We start from the raw sequence: 17,277 nt of genomic DNA, 5'->3' as shown, positions 1-17,277 counted from the left end.
GCCCGACCTGCCTTTAATGACCTGGCTATGAGCCATTGCTCCTGTAGCTCGGGTTTTTGCCGCTGCGACAACTCCAACGCCATTCACCTGAAAAACCAATTCCACAACACTACAAAGGAAGCCTCACCCCCTCAAATTCAATGTGAGGGCGGGAGGGAGGGCAAAGCCGCCTTCGAGGATCAGGAAATGCCCTGAGCCTTGGAGGAATCCCAGCCTTTATTCCCTCCCAACTGCCCCGCCCCCAGCAACCTCTCCACCAATCAGATGCCAAAATCGGGCTTAAGGGCTGGCCGACTTCTTTTAAGCCAATCATGCCAGCCCTTGAGCCCTCCAGCCGAGAACACTGACCCCACCCCCCCACCCACCCACACACTCCCTCCTTCCTGCTCAGAGCCTTCTCAAACGGGCCCAGCCCTCCTTTAATTGGGCCCCTGGAGACAAGCTCTCAGGCCTTTCTTTCTGTTGAGCTTGGCTTGGAGAGGAAGGTTTACAAAAAAAAAAAGTTCTCCCTGGAGGCTGTGATACTTTTGTTTCAGCAGCACTTGTACATGGCTTTCTTTGCCTCTTGTAGCACTCCTGTTTCCATCCAGGCTGCTTTTGATGCCCCCACCCCCTCCCCCTCTGAAATACATTGCCTTTTCCTTGTATGCCTCCTTTGCTACCATTCATTGTTTTTTTTTTTCAGAAAGGGATTTCTGACAGGGAAAAGTGGCGTGGTAATAAAGGTAATAGAAATAAAACAAAAATGAAGAAAAGAAAAAAAAATACCTTTGTTGGTATAACAATACATTTTTGATTAGCTTTTGAAGGCAATACCTTCTTCAGATCAGATATTCAGAAATGAGCAAATTACTTAAGAATATTAAGAATATATATGTGAAACAAAAGCATTCCAGGCAGTGGTGTAGCCAGACAGCCAATTTTGGATGGGCCTGAGCCCAAAGTGGGTGGGCGCAATATTTTCTCTGCCCGCATCTCTTCCCCTTCTGCCTACTACAGTCTGTCTCCCTCCCTTCCTCAGACCATGTTGTCTTCTTAAAATTTTTATTTCCCTTCTCAGAGGAGCCCCAGTGCGGCAGCCATCCTCACAAGCTGCCTCCCACTGTCCCGCTTTCCCTCTCTGCTGTGATCCCCCCAGGCAGAAACAGGAAATTGAGTCATAGGGGAGTGGATTGCAGCAGTGAGGGAAAGCTTCGGGGCTGCCATGCTGGGGCCCCTCTGCGAAAGGAAATACTTTTTTTAAAGAAGATCGGGAAAGGAAGAGGAGCCGGACTGTGGTGTGGAGAAGGGGAAAAGATGCCGGCGTTCGCACTTTAAAAATGGCCATCGAGACTTCCAGAGGCCTCGCGAGACTTCTGTAAGTCTCGGCGGCCATTTTGATGCGCGAACGCCGGCAGCGCCAGTGGGGGGAGTCAGCGCTGGCAGCGGGGCGGCAGGCAAGACTGTCTGCCTCGAAGAATTCGACTGGTTTGTAATGCTCAGCTTTATAAAGTCACTTTAAGACTCATTATAAACAATGTTTAAGCCCTGGCCTAGGCCCAGTTCCATAGACATTAATGGTAATCCTGAGCAATTTTAATATCTATGGTTTTCAACAGATCTGGATGTAAATCAGCACTGATTAGAACTTTTCCTGACCTTTAATGCAGTTTATACACATTCACCATGAATGATGCCAAGGAGTTGATGGAAAAGACAGAACAAAAAAAGAAAAGGAAAAGAATGTGGATTCCAGATGAGTCTTTTCAGCTCCAGTATGAACAACATATTTTTCAAATAATTTCAGTGGCGTCGCGAGGGCAACTGACACCTGGGGCGGGTCGCCGCTGCGCACCCCCCTGGGTGCAGCGCGAAGCACCCTCCCCCTTCCGGGGCGCCACCCCCCCCCCCCCCCCGCGAGAACATACCTGGAAGGCGGTGAGGGGCGGGCGGGAGAGCCAATCTGCCGAGTGCACCCCGCTGGGGGGGTGCACCCGGGGCAGACCGCCCCACCGCCCCCCCCTTCCTACGCCACTGAATAATTTAGTTGACAGTGACAATGACCAGAAATCAAATTCTACCTCTCTCATTGGATTTTTATTTCACTTCTGAGAAGATGACTTTGAAAGTTACTGTTACTTACTTAGCCACTCCTGCCATTTAGATTTTAGACAGTGTTGAGCAGGAGCCTTTTGTCTTGGTATATGTGGGTACCAATGACACAGGAACATGTGGGAGGGAGGTTCTGGAAGCCAAATTTAGAATCTTAGGTAGAAAGCCAGACCCTCCAGGGTAGCATTTTCAGACGTGCTCCCCATTCCACGCGCAGGACCCAAGAGACAGGCAGAGCTCTGGAGTCTCAATGATTCAATGAGGCGATGGTGCAGGGCATAGGCGCCCGGTATAGGTGGCTTAGGGAGGCTAAGCCTCCCCAGCCAAGGCGACGGTGGTGTGCTGGAGCAGGCTCGCACCGAGCCGGCTCTCCTCCCTCCAGATCTGGTCACCAACCTGACTCGTCGAATTCTTCGAGGCAGGCAGTCTTGCACTGCCAGCGCTGACTCTCCCCCGCTGGCGCTGCCGGCGTTCGCCCTTTAAAAATGGCCGCCGAGACTTCCAGAGGCCTCACGAGACTTCTGTAAGTCTCGGTGGCCATTTTGATGCGCGAATGCCGGCAGCGCCAGCGGGGGAGAGTCAGCGCTCGCAGCAGGCAGGCAAAACTGCCTGCCCTGAAGAATTCGAAGAGTCAGGATCCGGAGGAGAATTAGCGGAACAACTCGGGAGGGGGTGGCAGGGGAGAGAAGGGAGTCGCTGGGCATAGGTGGATGGAGGGGAGAGAACCAAGGGTCACACTGGGTATGGGTGCATGCAGGGCAAGACAGAGGAGGGTAACTGCTGGACATGAGTGGATGGAGGGCAGGGGAAGGAGGGTCACCGGGCATGGGTGCATGCAGGGCAGGGGGAGAGGAGGGCAGGGGAAGGAGGGTCACTGAGCATGGGTGGATGGAGGGCAGGGGAGAGGAGGGTCGCTGGGCATGGGTGCATGCAGGGCAGGGGGAGAGGAGGGGAGAGAGAAGAAATGCTGGACATGGATGGAGGGGAGGGAAAAGTGAGGAAGGAGATGAGATGAGGGAAAAGGAAGAGAAGAGAAAAACTGCACATGGATGAAGAAAATAGGCAGAAGTTGAGGACCAGAAATGAAGAAGAAAGGAGGAAAGGAAAGAAATAAATGGAAAGGAAGCCCTGGAAACGGAGTTAAGAGGACAGATAGCAGCAGAATCAGATACTGGACCAGCATGATCAGAAACACAGTCACCAGACAACAAAAGTAGAAAAAATCATTTTATTTTCATTATAGTGTTTGGAATATGTTCACTTTGAGAATCAGGTGCTCAACATTAAAAGTTTATATTTATTTACTTATGTATGGCATTTTATCCCACATTAAACATGAATTAGGATGTTTTGTGGCTCTACATGAGAATTGTGATATATTATGATCCCTTGTTTCATATTGTTGACAGTCTGCATTTTCCGTATGGGTGGTATATTGGTGTATTAGGTTCTGCCCAGTGTAATATTTATGGTACAGTAAGGTTCTGAGTGTGTTTTTGCACAAAGTTGTGCATAGTGTTTTGCAGTTGAGCAACTGTGGCTAGTATATGCTTTGAGCAACTACTTTATTCTTTGACATATGATACATAGCTAATATCTAAATTTAATAAAAGGTATTAATTGTGACTTTTTTATTTATTTATTTTTTCTGTGTGTTATCAGACATTTATGGATTTAAGCTCCACCCCTGGCCCCACCCCTAACCCCGCCCCCTTTAGCCTCCCCACCGACAGTTGGCCCACCGACCGCCTATGTGGTCAGAAACAACATAAAGAATTTTTATTGGAAATCCTATCCCCTGAGATTACTAAACATCTCCGATTGTTTGCTAAGGACTTAAAAGAAATTCCTTTCGACACTTTAATGCTCAGGATTGGATCTGTGTGGAAAACTCAGCCATCCCAGGTAATTACTGTGTCAGAAGCTAAAAAATGGCAAGCAGAAGGGCCATCCCACAATAATAGGTCAGGAAACACAGGACAGGCCCAGTGGCGTCGCGAGGGCAGCTGACAACCGGGGCGGGTCGCCGCTGCGCACCCCCCCCCCCCCGGGTGCAGCACGGCGCACCCTTCCCCCTCCGGAGCGCAACCCCCCCCCCCCCCCCCCCGAGAACATACCTGGAAGGTGGTGAAGGGCGGGCGGGAGAGCCAATCCACCGAGTGCACGCCGCTGGGGGGTGTTGGCGCCTCGCTGGTTCCCTGCTCTCTCTGCCCCGGAACAGGAAGTAACCTGTTCCGGGGAAGAGAGAGCAAGGAACCAGCGAGGCGCCGACACCCCCCAGCGGCATGCACCCGGGGCAGACCGCCCCACCGCCCCCCCTTCCTATGCCACTGGACAGGCCCCCATGGCAGAGGTAATTTTAGAAATGCCTCAGGCTACATCCCTTTTCATGAGCTGAAAGCACAGAAAGACCAGTTAGCACAGCAGCAAATTAAGTGGGAGCAAGATAAATATTCCATGCAGCTAGAATTAGACAGAATAAAAAGTGAATTGATAGCTGCCCAGGATAAGCAAGAAAAAAAGGATTAGGGATGTCCTGATCTCCAGTGTCCAAATATCAAACAATCCCAAGTCTTTTGTGCCCAGCCTGACTCCTTTCACTTACCTGAGCACGCACTTCCAGCACCTCGGGAGAGGGGAAAGGAGACAGACTCGGAATATAAATTAAGGTCTGTAGCATACTTGATATTGGACACTTATTGGACAGCCAGATAGGGGGGTCAGGATAAATTAGCGTTGATTGACACAGGGGCTGGAATCAGTTTTACAAGTAGGGCTTCCCTTACTGCAGACCAGGAAAATGTGCAAACATATAAAATCCAAGGGGTCAATGACACAGTTACCAACTGTGTGACTATCCCAGTTAAATGGGGTATCCTGGTGCACATGCAAGGGGAACATGATAATGAAATTTTGGAAACCAATGCCTCCACTATAGTGAGCACAGAAAAGGAGATAATTGGAATTGATGTCCTCAACCAGTTAAATCTGGTAGTGGATATGGCTAACCTTACATTGTGGCAATGTATTGGATCTCCAAAAAGGTCTACAATTTTGATGCACGAAGTAATTCCCATGCATTTAGCTACACAATGCACAAAAGCAGACCAACCATATGATCTGAGCGTAATTCCCATAGAGATTACAGACATCCCTGTCTGGGCATAAGACAAACTAGAATGTGGCAGAATGTCCACAGAAATTCTGTTAGAAGGAGAGGATCCTCTGCCACAAAAACAATATCCAGTACCTCATCAGGCAATAGAACCCATAGCTAAGAATATACAGGTACTGGAAGAGAGGGGCATAATTAGACCAATCTCTTCTACATGCAACTCACCAGCATGGCCAATAGTTAAACCAGGAGGCTCCTTTAGACTGACCATAGACTTCCGTACCCTAAATCTAGTATCAAAATCTGTGGTGCCGGTGGTAGCCTCATACCCGGAAATGATCTCTAAATTAAACCCCAATTGTACATTTTTTTCTGTCCTAGACATTTCAAATGGGTTTTGGAGCCTGCCCTTGGCCCCAGAATGCCAGTACAAACCAGCATTTCAGTGGCTAAATAAACAGTACGCATGGACTATGTTACCCCAGGGTTATAAGGATTCTCCATCCATTTTCCGCAAATACATGCAGGAAACCCTAGCTCAGGTGTCTTGTAGACAATATAATCCAATATGTTGATGACATTCTAATTCAATCTGAAACTGAATCTGACCACTGGGCCAATGTAAGAGAGATTTTAAAAGCTCTTTTGGAAGCTGGACTTAAAGTAAATCCAGCCAAAGCTCAGCTGTGTAAACCACAGGTTCCTTTCTAGGAGTCACCATTGGCCACGGTGATAAATCCATAGATTCTCAGAGAATAGATCTCATACAGAAATTATCTCTTTCTACAGATCAGAAATCCCTGCAATCATTTCTAGGGCTTACAGGGTTCTGCCGTGATTTTATGCACAACTATGCTGAAGTGGCTGCTCCACTATACTCCCTGCTTAAACGTAAAGAATATGTTTGAGAGGCAAAACACACAGAGGCAGTGACTAAACTCAATCAGACTTTGACTTCGGCGCCTGTCCTTGCTCCCCCAGATCACAAGCAGAGTTTTTTTCCTGTACCCAGTGGTTGGGGAGAACAGTATAGGAGCTGCCCTAACACAGCGCTTAGGAGGGACAGACCAGCCAATTGCTTTCTTTTCTAGAGTTCTTATATCTCCAGAACTTAAAATGGGAACCTGTGAAAAACACGTTCTGGCTGCATATGCTGCTATGCAAAAATTTACGTATATCATTGGTGCTCAAACCACTTACATATGTAGCCACCACACCCCCCTTACATTCATTGTGGAGGGCAAATTGGCTTGTAGTAGAATTAGGATGGTGAGAATAGTCCATTGGACCCTGATGTTGCAGGCACAGAATGTGAAATTTGAATTACTAAAAGAGACTAAAGTGCAGGTTGCAGGGATCTTACTTGAGGGACACCCTCATGACCGTCAGTCTTCACCTAGTATCCCCAATCATTTGATATTTAAAGAACTGGTACTGGACAGAATATCCCCTTTTCTTCCTACAGTATATATTGATGGCAGTAGTCAATGTGAGCGAGGAAGGAGACTAGCAAGTTTGCAATTGTGCAACTGGGCCCAGATAACCAAGTAATTCTGCAGAGGCAGTACTCCTGCGGGTCAGCCTCGGCACAATACTGTGAACTGGCTGCCTTTGTGGCCTGTTTGCAGCAATATCAAGACTCCCACCCTGAAATACAGATAATCTTAGATTCAGTTTACGCATTCAGAAGTGCCATTGCATTGCTGCCATGGTGGTTTATTTATTTATTTTTTGCATTTGTATCCCACATTTTCCCACCTATTTGCAGGCTAAATGTGGCTTACAATATTCCGCCCTGGCTATCGCCATAGCAGAGTAAAGCTACAATTAATAATTACATAAGAACATGAGTAACAAAGTGGGATAAAGCATTAGCTATAATGAGATCAAAAATGTAATAACAGTTAAAGCTTTAATGCACTAAAGTTCAAATGATGGATCGTTGTGGTATGTTTTATTGAAGAGATGGGTCTTCAGTGATTTCCGAAAGTTGATTAGGTCGCTCATTTTTTTCACACCAAGTGGTAATGCATTCCAAAGCTGCATTCCTATGCAGGAAAATCTGGATGCATGTGTTAATTTATATTTCAGTCCTTTGCAACTGGGGAAGTGAAGATTTAGGAATGTGCATGAAGATCTTTTGGTGTTCCTGGGTGTTAAGTCAATAAGGTCTGACATGTAGACCGGGGCATCTCCATAAATAATTTTATGAATCAGGGTGCAAACCTTGAACGTAATACGTTCCCTAAGTGGGAGCCAGTGTAGTTTTTTCTCTTAGGGGTGTAGCACTTTCGTATTTTGTTTTACCAAATATGAGTCTGACTGCAGTGTTTTGGGCTGTTTGAAGTTTGGTTAAGCCACAACTTTAAATCCACAGATGGGTCCATTGTAAAAAATTCAGCACTATGGCTCAGGAACTCAGCGAAAACTTTCAGAAAGTTCATTTAGTGAAGGTGAAAGCACACAGAAAGAAAGGCCCTTTAGTAAAAAGAAACACTTTAGCAGATTCACTAGCCAAGGAAGCATGCCATGTAGGCCCTATATGGCCCTGGTATGAGCCGATCCAGATAGTAGCCACGGCCACACATTCCACTGATTACGATCAGGTGGTACCACCAGATTATTTCAGTACACTGCAGGAAAATGACTCAGAGCTTTCCAATCTGAAGGGACTAGTGCAACACACCCCAGATAACACTTACCAGCATACACCCTTTCTCACACTCACTATACAGAAAGACATGCTGTGTGTGAAGAAGGAGGAAGGATTGGTTATAGCTATCCCCAGAGCTCAAGGGAAAGATTGGATGCATTGGGTTCATGGAGCAGGTCCCATGGGGAACCCTAAAACTGAAGAGATGCTGGCAACTCTGAATATGTTGGTCTGGTGGCCAGAAATGAAACATGACATACAGGATCATGTGGCCTCCTGTGTGATTTGTGCTTCATTTGGGAGACAACCTAACAAGAAAAGTTCAAATGATGGATCGTTGTGTTATGTTTTATTGAAGAGATGGGTCTTCAGTGATTTCCGAAAGTTGATTAGCTGATGAGAGTGCCACCACGGGGCCCATTTGAGAGGCTACAGATAGATCATGTGGGTCCTTTTCCTTTAACAGCTAGAAAAAAAAAGATTTTTACTCACGGTAGTTGATTCCTTTTCCCATTGGGTAGAAGCATTTCCTGTATTAGATCAAACTGCCAGAACCACAGCTGAGGTGTTAGGAATTCCCCAACGTGTAAAAAATTGCATAGTTAAGACTATTGAGTCAGATAATGGTCCTGTTTTTGTTTCTCAGCTAGTCAAGGAATTGTTTGATTTTCTAAGCATAGAACAGCAATTGCACATTTCGTACCATCCCCAAGCAGCGGGGCAGGTAGAACGCATGAATCAAACAATCAAAGCACATCTTAGCCCTATGCTGAATCTGACAGGGAAAAATTGGGATCAGGCACTTCCTTTGGTCCTTATGCGTATCAGAGCCAATGTCTGTAAGTCCACAGGTTTTGCCCCATATGAAGCCTTAATGGGAAGGCCAATGCCTCCATGGGAAAACCTGTTACATCCTTTTCTCCCAGAGGATCAGACTGTAGTTCTTGCAAATGAGTGGATGAAATCCCTGCAAGAACACCTAAAAGAAATCCAGACCACTGTGCTGGCAAACACAGAAAAGTCTAGGGATTATCTACAGGAGGTGCAGGCCAAAGGTTTGGATTTAAGACCACTCAAAGTGGGGAGTAAGGTCATGCTCCTAAACCCTAGACCAAACCTCCCCTTTGGCACAGCAAAGTGGGATGGACCATACTTGGCTACAGATACCTTAGGCCCAAGCTTATATCAGAATCTAAGGCCAGGCAACCAGCGATGTTGTAAACACATTACTCAGTTGAAAGCATATGGATAATGAGTGGTTACCAGTTTCTGTTTTCAGAGTCCACCTGAATACAGCACAGACGATTGATTCCTGAATACAGCACAGATGACTGATTCCTGAATACAGCACAGAACAAAAAGATGTTGGAAGAGTGGTAACTATAGTAGTTACTCATGATGTATAGTTGAGGAGTCCTATACACGCAGTCAATAGGGATGATATTACTTAGTAAACATTATTTCTGTTCAGGTGTTATATAAGTAAGTTTAGAAGTAGGTTAGCTATTGTACTGTAATAATCAGTGTGTTTCTAGTATGGCACATTTTCTGTTTAGTGTGATATTTGTTCTCCTTTACCCAAGTCTCAGTACAGGAACTATCGTCCGAATATGCACAATTGGTTGGGCCAATTCCACAGATGGGGGTATATCGCTATCAAGAAATACCCCCACCATTCCCTGAAGGAAAAGACCTTGTTATCCTGAGTTTCTGTTCGGCGCAGGCCAGACCAGTATACTATTCCTTAAACATCACTCACGTGGAGTGGGTTCCACCAATTTCCACTTCCCTAGAAAGAACACAAGAATTGATTGCACCCCCAGAGAAATACTTTATAGGCCCTCCTGCCTTGATTCTGTACAATATTTCCTGTCAGGATAAAGGTACTTGGCAGATCACTTATACGTGGATTCAAAGTAATCAACGGCACATTACTGAGACTTCTTTCTTTTTTGATGTAACTTGCTTACCTGCCAAGACCTCCTCCCACCTCCCCTACCACTCCAGCTCCTCCTATTCTGTACCTCTCAGATATTAATTTGTTCCAGGAGGGGAAACCATCTCAGATTAAATATGATTCACCTCATGATGTTTTATATGATGTAGAATACCACTTTCTTACTTGGCATCTGTATCCTAAAGTATTTCTAGTCACTACCAAGTATCCAAACTGCTCTCAATTTGTTGCCAACCACATACATATGCTTAATGCATGGTTGGATATGCAGTCAGCCACACCCCCAGCCAATCCCTCTAGATAGAAGCGGGAATTATTGGACACCATTTTAGGTGGCACAGGAACTGTACTGGGAGCCCTTAATACAATTGATATGGAAGTGCTCCGGAATAAGATGGGATCCACAGCACAACATGCTTCTGAAGGGTTTACCTCACAACATATTATTAATGAGACTTCAGCTAAACTATCTAATGTAATTGTAGATACCTTTGCTCTTATATCACCCATTATAGAACAGAAAATTGTGACTTTAGCACATGAAGAATACAGGTTGGGAAAGAATATTTCATGGGCTACGGCCTGTGATCAAATACAGATCGAACTTATTACTATCTTAAAGAAAATTCTGACCATGTCTAAGTTAGGCCACTTGCCACCATCTCTTGTTCAGATGGCTAGCACCAAATTACCGGAATTTACTATAGCTCACCTTGATTGGTGGATGGTTAGTTTTCCAATCTGTTCACAACAAGGATGCTCGATCTGTATTTTGATCCCATGGTCAGGACAACATACTGTTATTTACCCTGTTGTTAATATTGGTGTGCAAGTTAATAATGTGATAATGTATCCTTTGGACCATCTCGCATGGGTGCAGCCCCTGGACAATAACTGGACATCATTCAAACCAATGGACCCTAGCCTGTGCCAGCGGACACCCTTTCATTTCTAGTGCGAACCTCATCAGTTTAAAGAGAGGGACAGCTCCTGTTGGAACAATTCATCCTCCTGTACTCTGACTGCCAAACGTTTGTATTCACCCACTGTCTCACATAGGGTGTACTACCTTGTTTTAATCTGTTCTTTCCTCAAAATATTTCTTTTTCCATTGCTCCCCAATTACATGACATCCGCCTCCCTAAGAACACTTTGCTGTACAGTTTGAACTATGTACAGAACAATACTTGGTGCAGTCATACACCGCTGGTCACCATCACCATTAATGAGACAACATATTCTGCACCTCTGCTTACCAGTGACTCTCTTGACATTCCAGATTTTATTCCATATGCTGTACATCCACTCCCTCTGGGCACGGGAGAAGAGACTTTACACAAACTACTGAACTTTACTGAACTCCATGCCTATATGGACCATCTGAAAACAACCTCCATCGCCTATGAGAATGGACAAATTAGACAAACTGTTCAAAATTTGCTACTAGACTCCCATGTTTCAGCATGGGAACTATTCTTTGGATATTCACCTACCGCTGATCATGTCTTTAATGTTTTAATTCACCCTATCATTATTTTAACTGGTCTACAAGTATTGCTATGCATTGTTATGATTTTCATGTGCTGTAAACTTAGACACATGTACAACTGTTTGCAAAGTTTAACCTATAAAATACCTTCTCCCCTATAAGGCAGCCATACACACATATACACACACTACTTTTTTCCCAGCATTTACATTTTAATCTGGCATGCTAATTTGGCTTTTTAATAGTCCCATCATCTACCTTGGAACCACTCTATTCTGGCAGGTTAATTTGGGTTTTTTATACCGGGCATCCTGGTACCTGTAGGCCTTAACCTCCAAAGTGCTGCCTCCCTTATGCACGGTCCATTCTGCTCCAAGATGGGTAAGAGGTGGCATATTGGGTATCCCTGCCCACTAATGACTGCCCAACCTAAGGCACGAGGCTTGGATTCATACGGGGACTTAAACATCTCACTACTGTGAAGATATGAATAAGCATGACTGGAGGTATGGGAACATGACCAGCCGTCACTACAGTGACAGATCATGTATCCAGGTTTGCTTCCATCTTTCCTCCATGCACAAAAAAAAACCAAAACTGGTGGAGATATCAGGATTGCTGGACATACTTAGATTAATATGAAACCAGCTTCTGATAACTCCCCCCTCCCTCAGGAATCCCTGATGATGGCAGATGGACCAAATATTGCCCAGCTGCCTGATAGCCCTTTGTTTCTCAAGTACCCCCTACTTAACATAACTTTGTCCGCTCTGGGCATTGGGGACCAGGGCTCTCTGAGAACAATGAAAGCCAGATAGATAGGCTCCAAGACTAGGGACTTCAAAAGATTAAAACCTGTGAAAGTGCTTACCTTCCTGACATCAGGAAATCAAACTGGAGTTTGCAAAGGAAATAACTGATTACAAAGGCTGGGAAGGAAAGAAGTTATTTGATCCCTCTCTGTTCCTGTTAGGTATATATAAGTCAGAGCACATGGCTCTGCTCCTCTCTCTTGCTCTTTCTCTGCACATCCCCCTCTTTAGCCACCAGAGCACCTGGCTCTGCTTCTCCCCCTCTTTTCCTTCAGCCCTACCCCGAGGCTCTCTCTCCCTTTTTCTCTGAATACCCCTATCCTTACTTTTCTCCCATTGATTCCCATCTAAACACACACACAGATACAGCATTACAATATTTATCTGTACTAAGTGCTGTGAGCCCATATATGCAAATACAATATATATATATATCCAAACTCGTGTGGATTGTGCATTCTTGGGAACCCACTGCCTCTAGAGACTGGACCCGGGACCTTAACTGGACAATGAAGGCTGACACGGCTCTTCTAGTTAGATCTTCCACTTTCCTGTATTTGCAGTCTTCTTGCTGTGCCCAGAAGGACTCATTCATTTGGGCACTCGTGACAGAAGAACTAGAACTTAGCAGGAGATCAAAAATAACAGAGAGTTGGATGGTGCCCAAATGAATGAGCTGTTCTGGGCACAGCAAGAAGACTGCAAATAGAGGAAAGTGGGAAAAAAAGTAAGTTTTGATTTCTTTTTTTCCCCATGGCTGGACAAAAATTGCAGACAATTGGAAAATTCTGTCCAAATTCTCCCAGGAGTAAATCCCTTCCTAAAATACCACCCAGAAATGAGCATATTCTGATCCCGACATTCTGTGTAAAATGAGACTCAAATTGGAAGCTTTGCTCCATCCTGTATAGACTCCATACCTCATTCTCATATAAAATAGATTGGATGGCTATTAAATAAATGCAATGATAGCTTTACTGGCTGGGATTTCCGTGTAAAGCGATAGTAGAAGATGCCACAAAACCAGGCAAAGGAGTGAAGTAAAAGTTCTTTAATCAAAGCACCAGTGACTGGAGCTGACACGGTCCATGTTTCAGTGGGAATCATATAATGTAGAAATTAATAATTAATAAAACAATTTGTAAAACATATGAGCAGATTGTTTTATTATTACTTTTTGATTTGCACACGTTTGTCATATGATTCCCTTTTTATAAAGCTTATTATTATTGTTATATCACTCATATATAACTCATATAGCATGACTATTCGTAGTATTTATATTTTATGCTATTTTATACTGATGGTGATCATTTTGTTTTATTTATGCGGTTTCATTGTGATGACCCTTGTCAGACCTGGCCACTGGTGCTTTGATTAAAGAACCTTTACTTTGCTCCTTTGGCTGTTTTTTGGCAAATTCCTTAGCCTTGCGACATCAAATCCTCCAGTTTGTTTTTTACTCTCCTGACAGAGTAATGTCTGTATGTGAATGGTCTTTTTAAAGACCCATACAGAGCTTGCAGCCATTACCAAGAACAACAGACTCCTGAGGCAGGCATCTTGCATGCTGAAACACGGTTGCCATGCCGAGTCTTTATATACGTTCGAAGAATAAAGTGAATTGGTTGAACCAGAGGTTTGCCTAGCTGTTCTTCATTTCCCACTTCTGCATCCCTTGTTGTTCTTCCCGTGGGATTTTTCCTGTTCAGCTACCGTTGGGTTCCTGGTTTTGGTTTGTGGCATTCCTCTACTAATGCTTTTACATAGAGACATCTACCTGTTTGTGTGTTTTGCTTCCCTGGGATTTCTGCATTGCATAGAACCAGTTTAAACGGGTGTGGAGAGCAAGCTGAGAGGGTGGTGTGTAATCCTGTCCCTTGCCCCTGGGGAGGGGAAAACACTTCAGCCCTGGAGACTGGAATAAGAGAGACAATCAGACTTAGATCAGACTATATCTTAGGCTCAACCAGTAAAAATCTTTATTGATATCTCACTAAGCCAATACAAAATAATTGTTCTCTCTGGAGCAGGTTGTCACCCAGTAGCCAGCAAAACTGCTCAGCAAAAACTTTCTTAGCCATCACATATATACTGTTGTAAGTTTCGTTTCTCCCAAATCATGTGATTTCTCCTAAACTAACTTATGATCATGTATGGATTTTCCTGTTTCCTTCCATCACACAATATAGTAATATACAAAAATGGCAATTTCCTGTATTCTACCATCTTCTCCTCTTGTGTGCACATGCACACTTTGTGGCAATTGGCTAATTCCTTATTAGTAAAGCGTGCTCACAGCGTGCCAAAACCATGTAGCAAGCTAGTATGAACACCTGGTGTCCTTCTATCTGACAGGAACAACTCCTTCTTTGGAGTGTCCTCAGTCTCTAATCACCACCAAAGTTATATCCAATTGTGTCTGCCATATATGGGCCACATAGCCTCAGTTCCTCCTGTCACCTTGACATGTAACGTACTTTCCATTTCCTGAGAAAGCACTGTAACTTACATGCAGCTGCACGAAGAAACTAAAATTATGCTGACGACAGCAAAGCAAGGAATACTGAGGGCCAACAGAGCCTTCTTACAGGCCTAGTATAGGAAGGAATATACAGTGGACAATGTGTAGAAATGTCAGTTTGGTTTGCCCCCCTGTTGCCACCTGAGAAACGTGTACCTAGAGATGCCACTGTCCCAAACAACTGTCCATTGCCATGGACTAAAATAACCAAGGTCATCTGAAGACTCATTCTTTGAACCTCTTCTCTCACTCATGAGAGGCAACCCTAAGAGAAGAGAAGACTGAAGCACAAAGTCCCTGGTTGATTAAATTCAGACAGAAATTATTCATCTTTTCCAACACCAAGCTTTAGGGAAGTTACAGGCAGGTACTCAAGTTATCCCCTGTCCAAGTAGACTTACACTCTAAGGGACCCTTTTACGAAAGCATGAGGGCTAAGCCCTAGTTAAAGGGCTCCTAAGTTTGCACCTGAGGGTGAAGTCACTTGCCTAAGGGCACAAGGACCATCACTAGCTACTTTACGGGCTCTCACCCACTACACAGAGAAGGTTGACAAAAATGATAAAGGGGATGGGACGACTTCCCTATGAGGAAAGGCTAAAGCGGCTAGGGCTCTTCAGCTTGGAGAAGAAGTGGCTGAGAGGAGATTTGATAGAGGTCTATAAAATAATGAGTGGAGTTGAATGAGTAGACGTGAAGCATCTGTTTACGCTTTCCAAAAATACTAGGACTAGGGGGACATGCGATGAAGCTACAAAGTAGTAAATTTAACACAAATCAGAGAAACATTTTCTTCACTCAACGTGTAATTAAACTCTAGAATTCGCTGCCAGAGAATGTGGTAATGGCAGTTAGCTTAGCGGGGTTTGAAAAAGGTTTGGACGGCTTCCTAAAGGAAAAGTCCATAGACCATTATTAAGATGTACTGTTCTGGGATCTTGCCAGGTACTTGTAACATGGATGCTGGGCTTGATGGACCTTCGGTCTGTCCCAGTACGGCAGTACCTATGTTCTTATATCATGCACATTGCCAATGCTGGAGTCTCGTGAGGCCCGCCCTTTTCATTCTCGGCAGCCATTTTAAAGACGATGTGGCAGCGGGCAGGAAAGATTAGGGATCTTTCCAGCCTCGATGAATCCACTAGACCACCAGGGTGGCTACCTTCAGGTATGTTCTGGTACCCTGCAGCTCAGGGGAGTGGGGAAGAGGTCTGGAGTAGGTGGGGTGGGGACTGTAGGGAGGATACTGAAAAAAAAAGTATTTTCAAACATGCCAGCTTATGCATACGAAAGTACACAGAGGAAGTATAATGAGGGAATAAGTTTTCATAAGTAGAGTAGTAATTTGTTATAAATCGTAATCAGTGTGTCATTTGGAGGGGCTGGTTATAGGGACACCCTAACCCTGTTATATTCATGCAGAGATTTTTGGGCCACTAAAACAGACATATGTTATGAGAATCAAGTGCTCAACGTTCAGAGTTTCTATCTATTTATTTACTTATTTATGGCATTTTATCCCACATTAAACATGAATTAGATTGGAACCTGGGATTATTTAATGTTTTCTTTTTCCTGGAGAGAGTAATGCATTGCCCCCCCCCCCCCCCCAGTCTCTCTCTCTCTCTCCCCAGGTATAACCAGCTCTGCGATTTGGGGGGGGGGAGGGGCGCAGAGGTGGACTGGGGAGAGAGCCTGTTGTTAAAAATTTACCAGCACACCACTGGGTGACATGCTGTGAAACTGTTACAAGAAATGTTACAGTTCTTAATATCCACTTCCAAATGTATCCTTATTAATCCAAGCTTAATAGAGGGGGTATTTATTAGTATTCATAACATATAACCCAGCTCTCCATATACTTCAATCAAACTCAACCACCTTCATATAAGGGGATCAAATTCTACTGATTTAGGATCAATCAGATTTCCTAACACCATCATTCAGGCTAATAACGTGAGCCAGGCACTTTCATGATGGGTAGGTATTCCTCACTCGATCCATATTAACTTTTAACTTTTAATAGTGTTTTCTTATACTTTTCTTATATTTTCTTATATTTCATAAAATCAGTTCGTACTTGAATCAAATTGAATCAGAAAGAGTACTTAACTCAATGCTGAATATTCACTCATATTTCTTCTTCTTCATTATACAACGCTTTACATAGAATATTCATCTCGGAGATTTATACCGACATGAATTCACGTTTCGCACCTAGTGCTGTATCAAGGTAAATCTCCTAAGATTGAGAAAAAGAGACGCATTAATCTTTATCATTTCAACAATCCCCAATTATACATTCATACCACAAAATACCTCAGCCAGGTCTAGAAACATTTCACCGCTTTCACCTTCTTGCTTCAAAAGATGGCCGCGGCGTGCTAGTTATTTAAATAAGAATTCACTCCAGACCAAACGTCATTATTCTATTGGCAAATCACAGAGCACCACGTATTAACTCCTCCCCTACTATTAAATGACTGACATCCACTCGATTTCTCGATTTAAACCTCTAGGATACATAGAATTTAAAGAGAAAATCCATGATTGTTCTTTATAATTCAAGATGTTTTCAATATTGCCACCCTCCCACCCTACTGTTACATGATCAATAATTCTCCATTTTATATCCG

Source organism: Microcaecilia unicolor, chromosome 3, assembly GCF_901765095.1.
Source record: "Microcaecilia unicolor chromosome 3, aMicUni1.1, whole genome shotgun sequence".
NCBI classification, from domain to species: domain Eukaryota; kingdom Metazoa; phylum Chordata; class Amphibia; order Gymnophiona; family Siphonopidae; genus Microcaecilia; species Microcaecilia unicolor.
The sequence above is the reverse complement of the archived record's forward strand: the minus strand, read 5'-3'. Positions refer to the sequence as shown.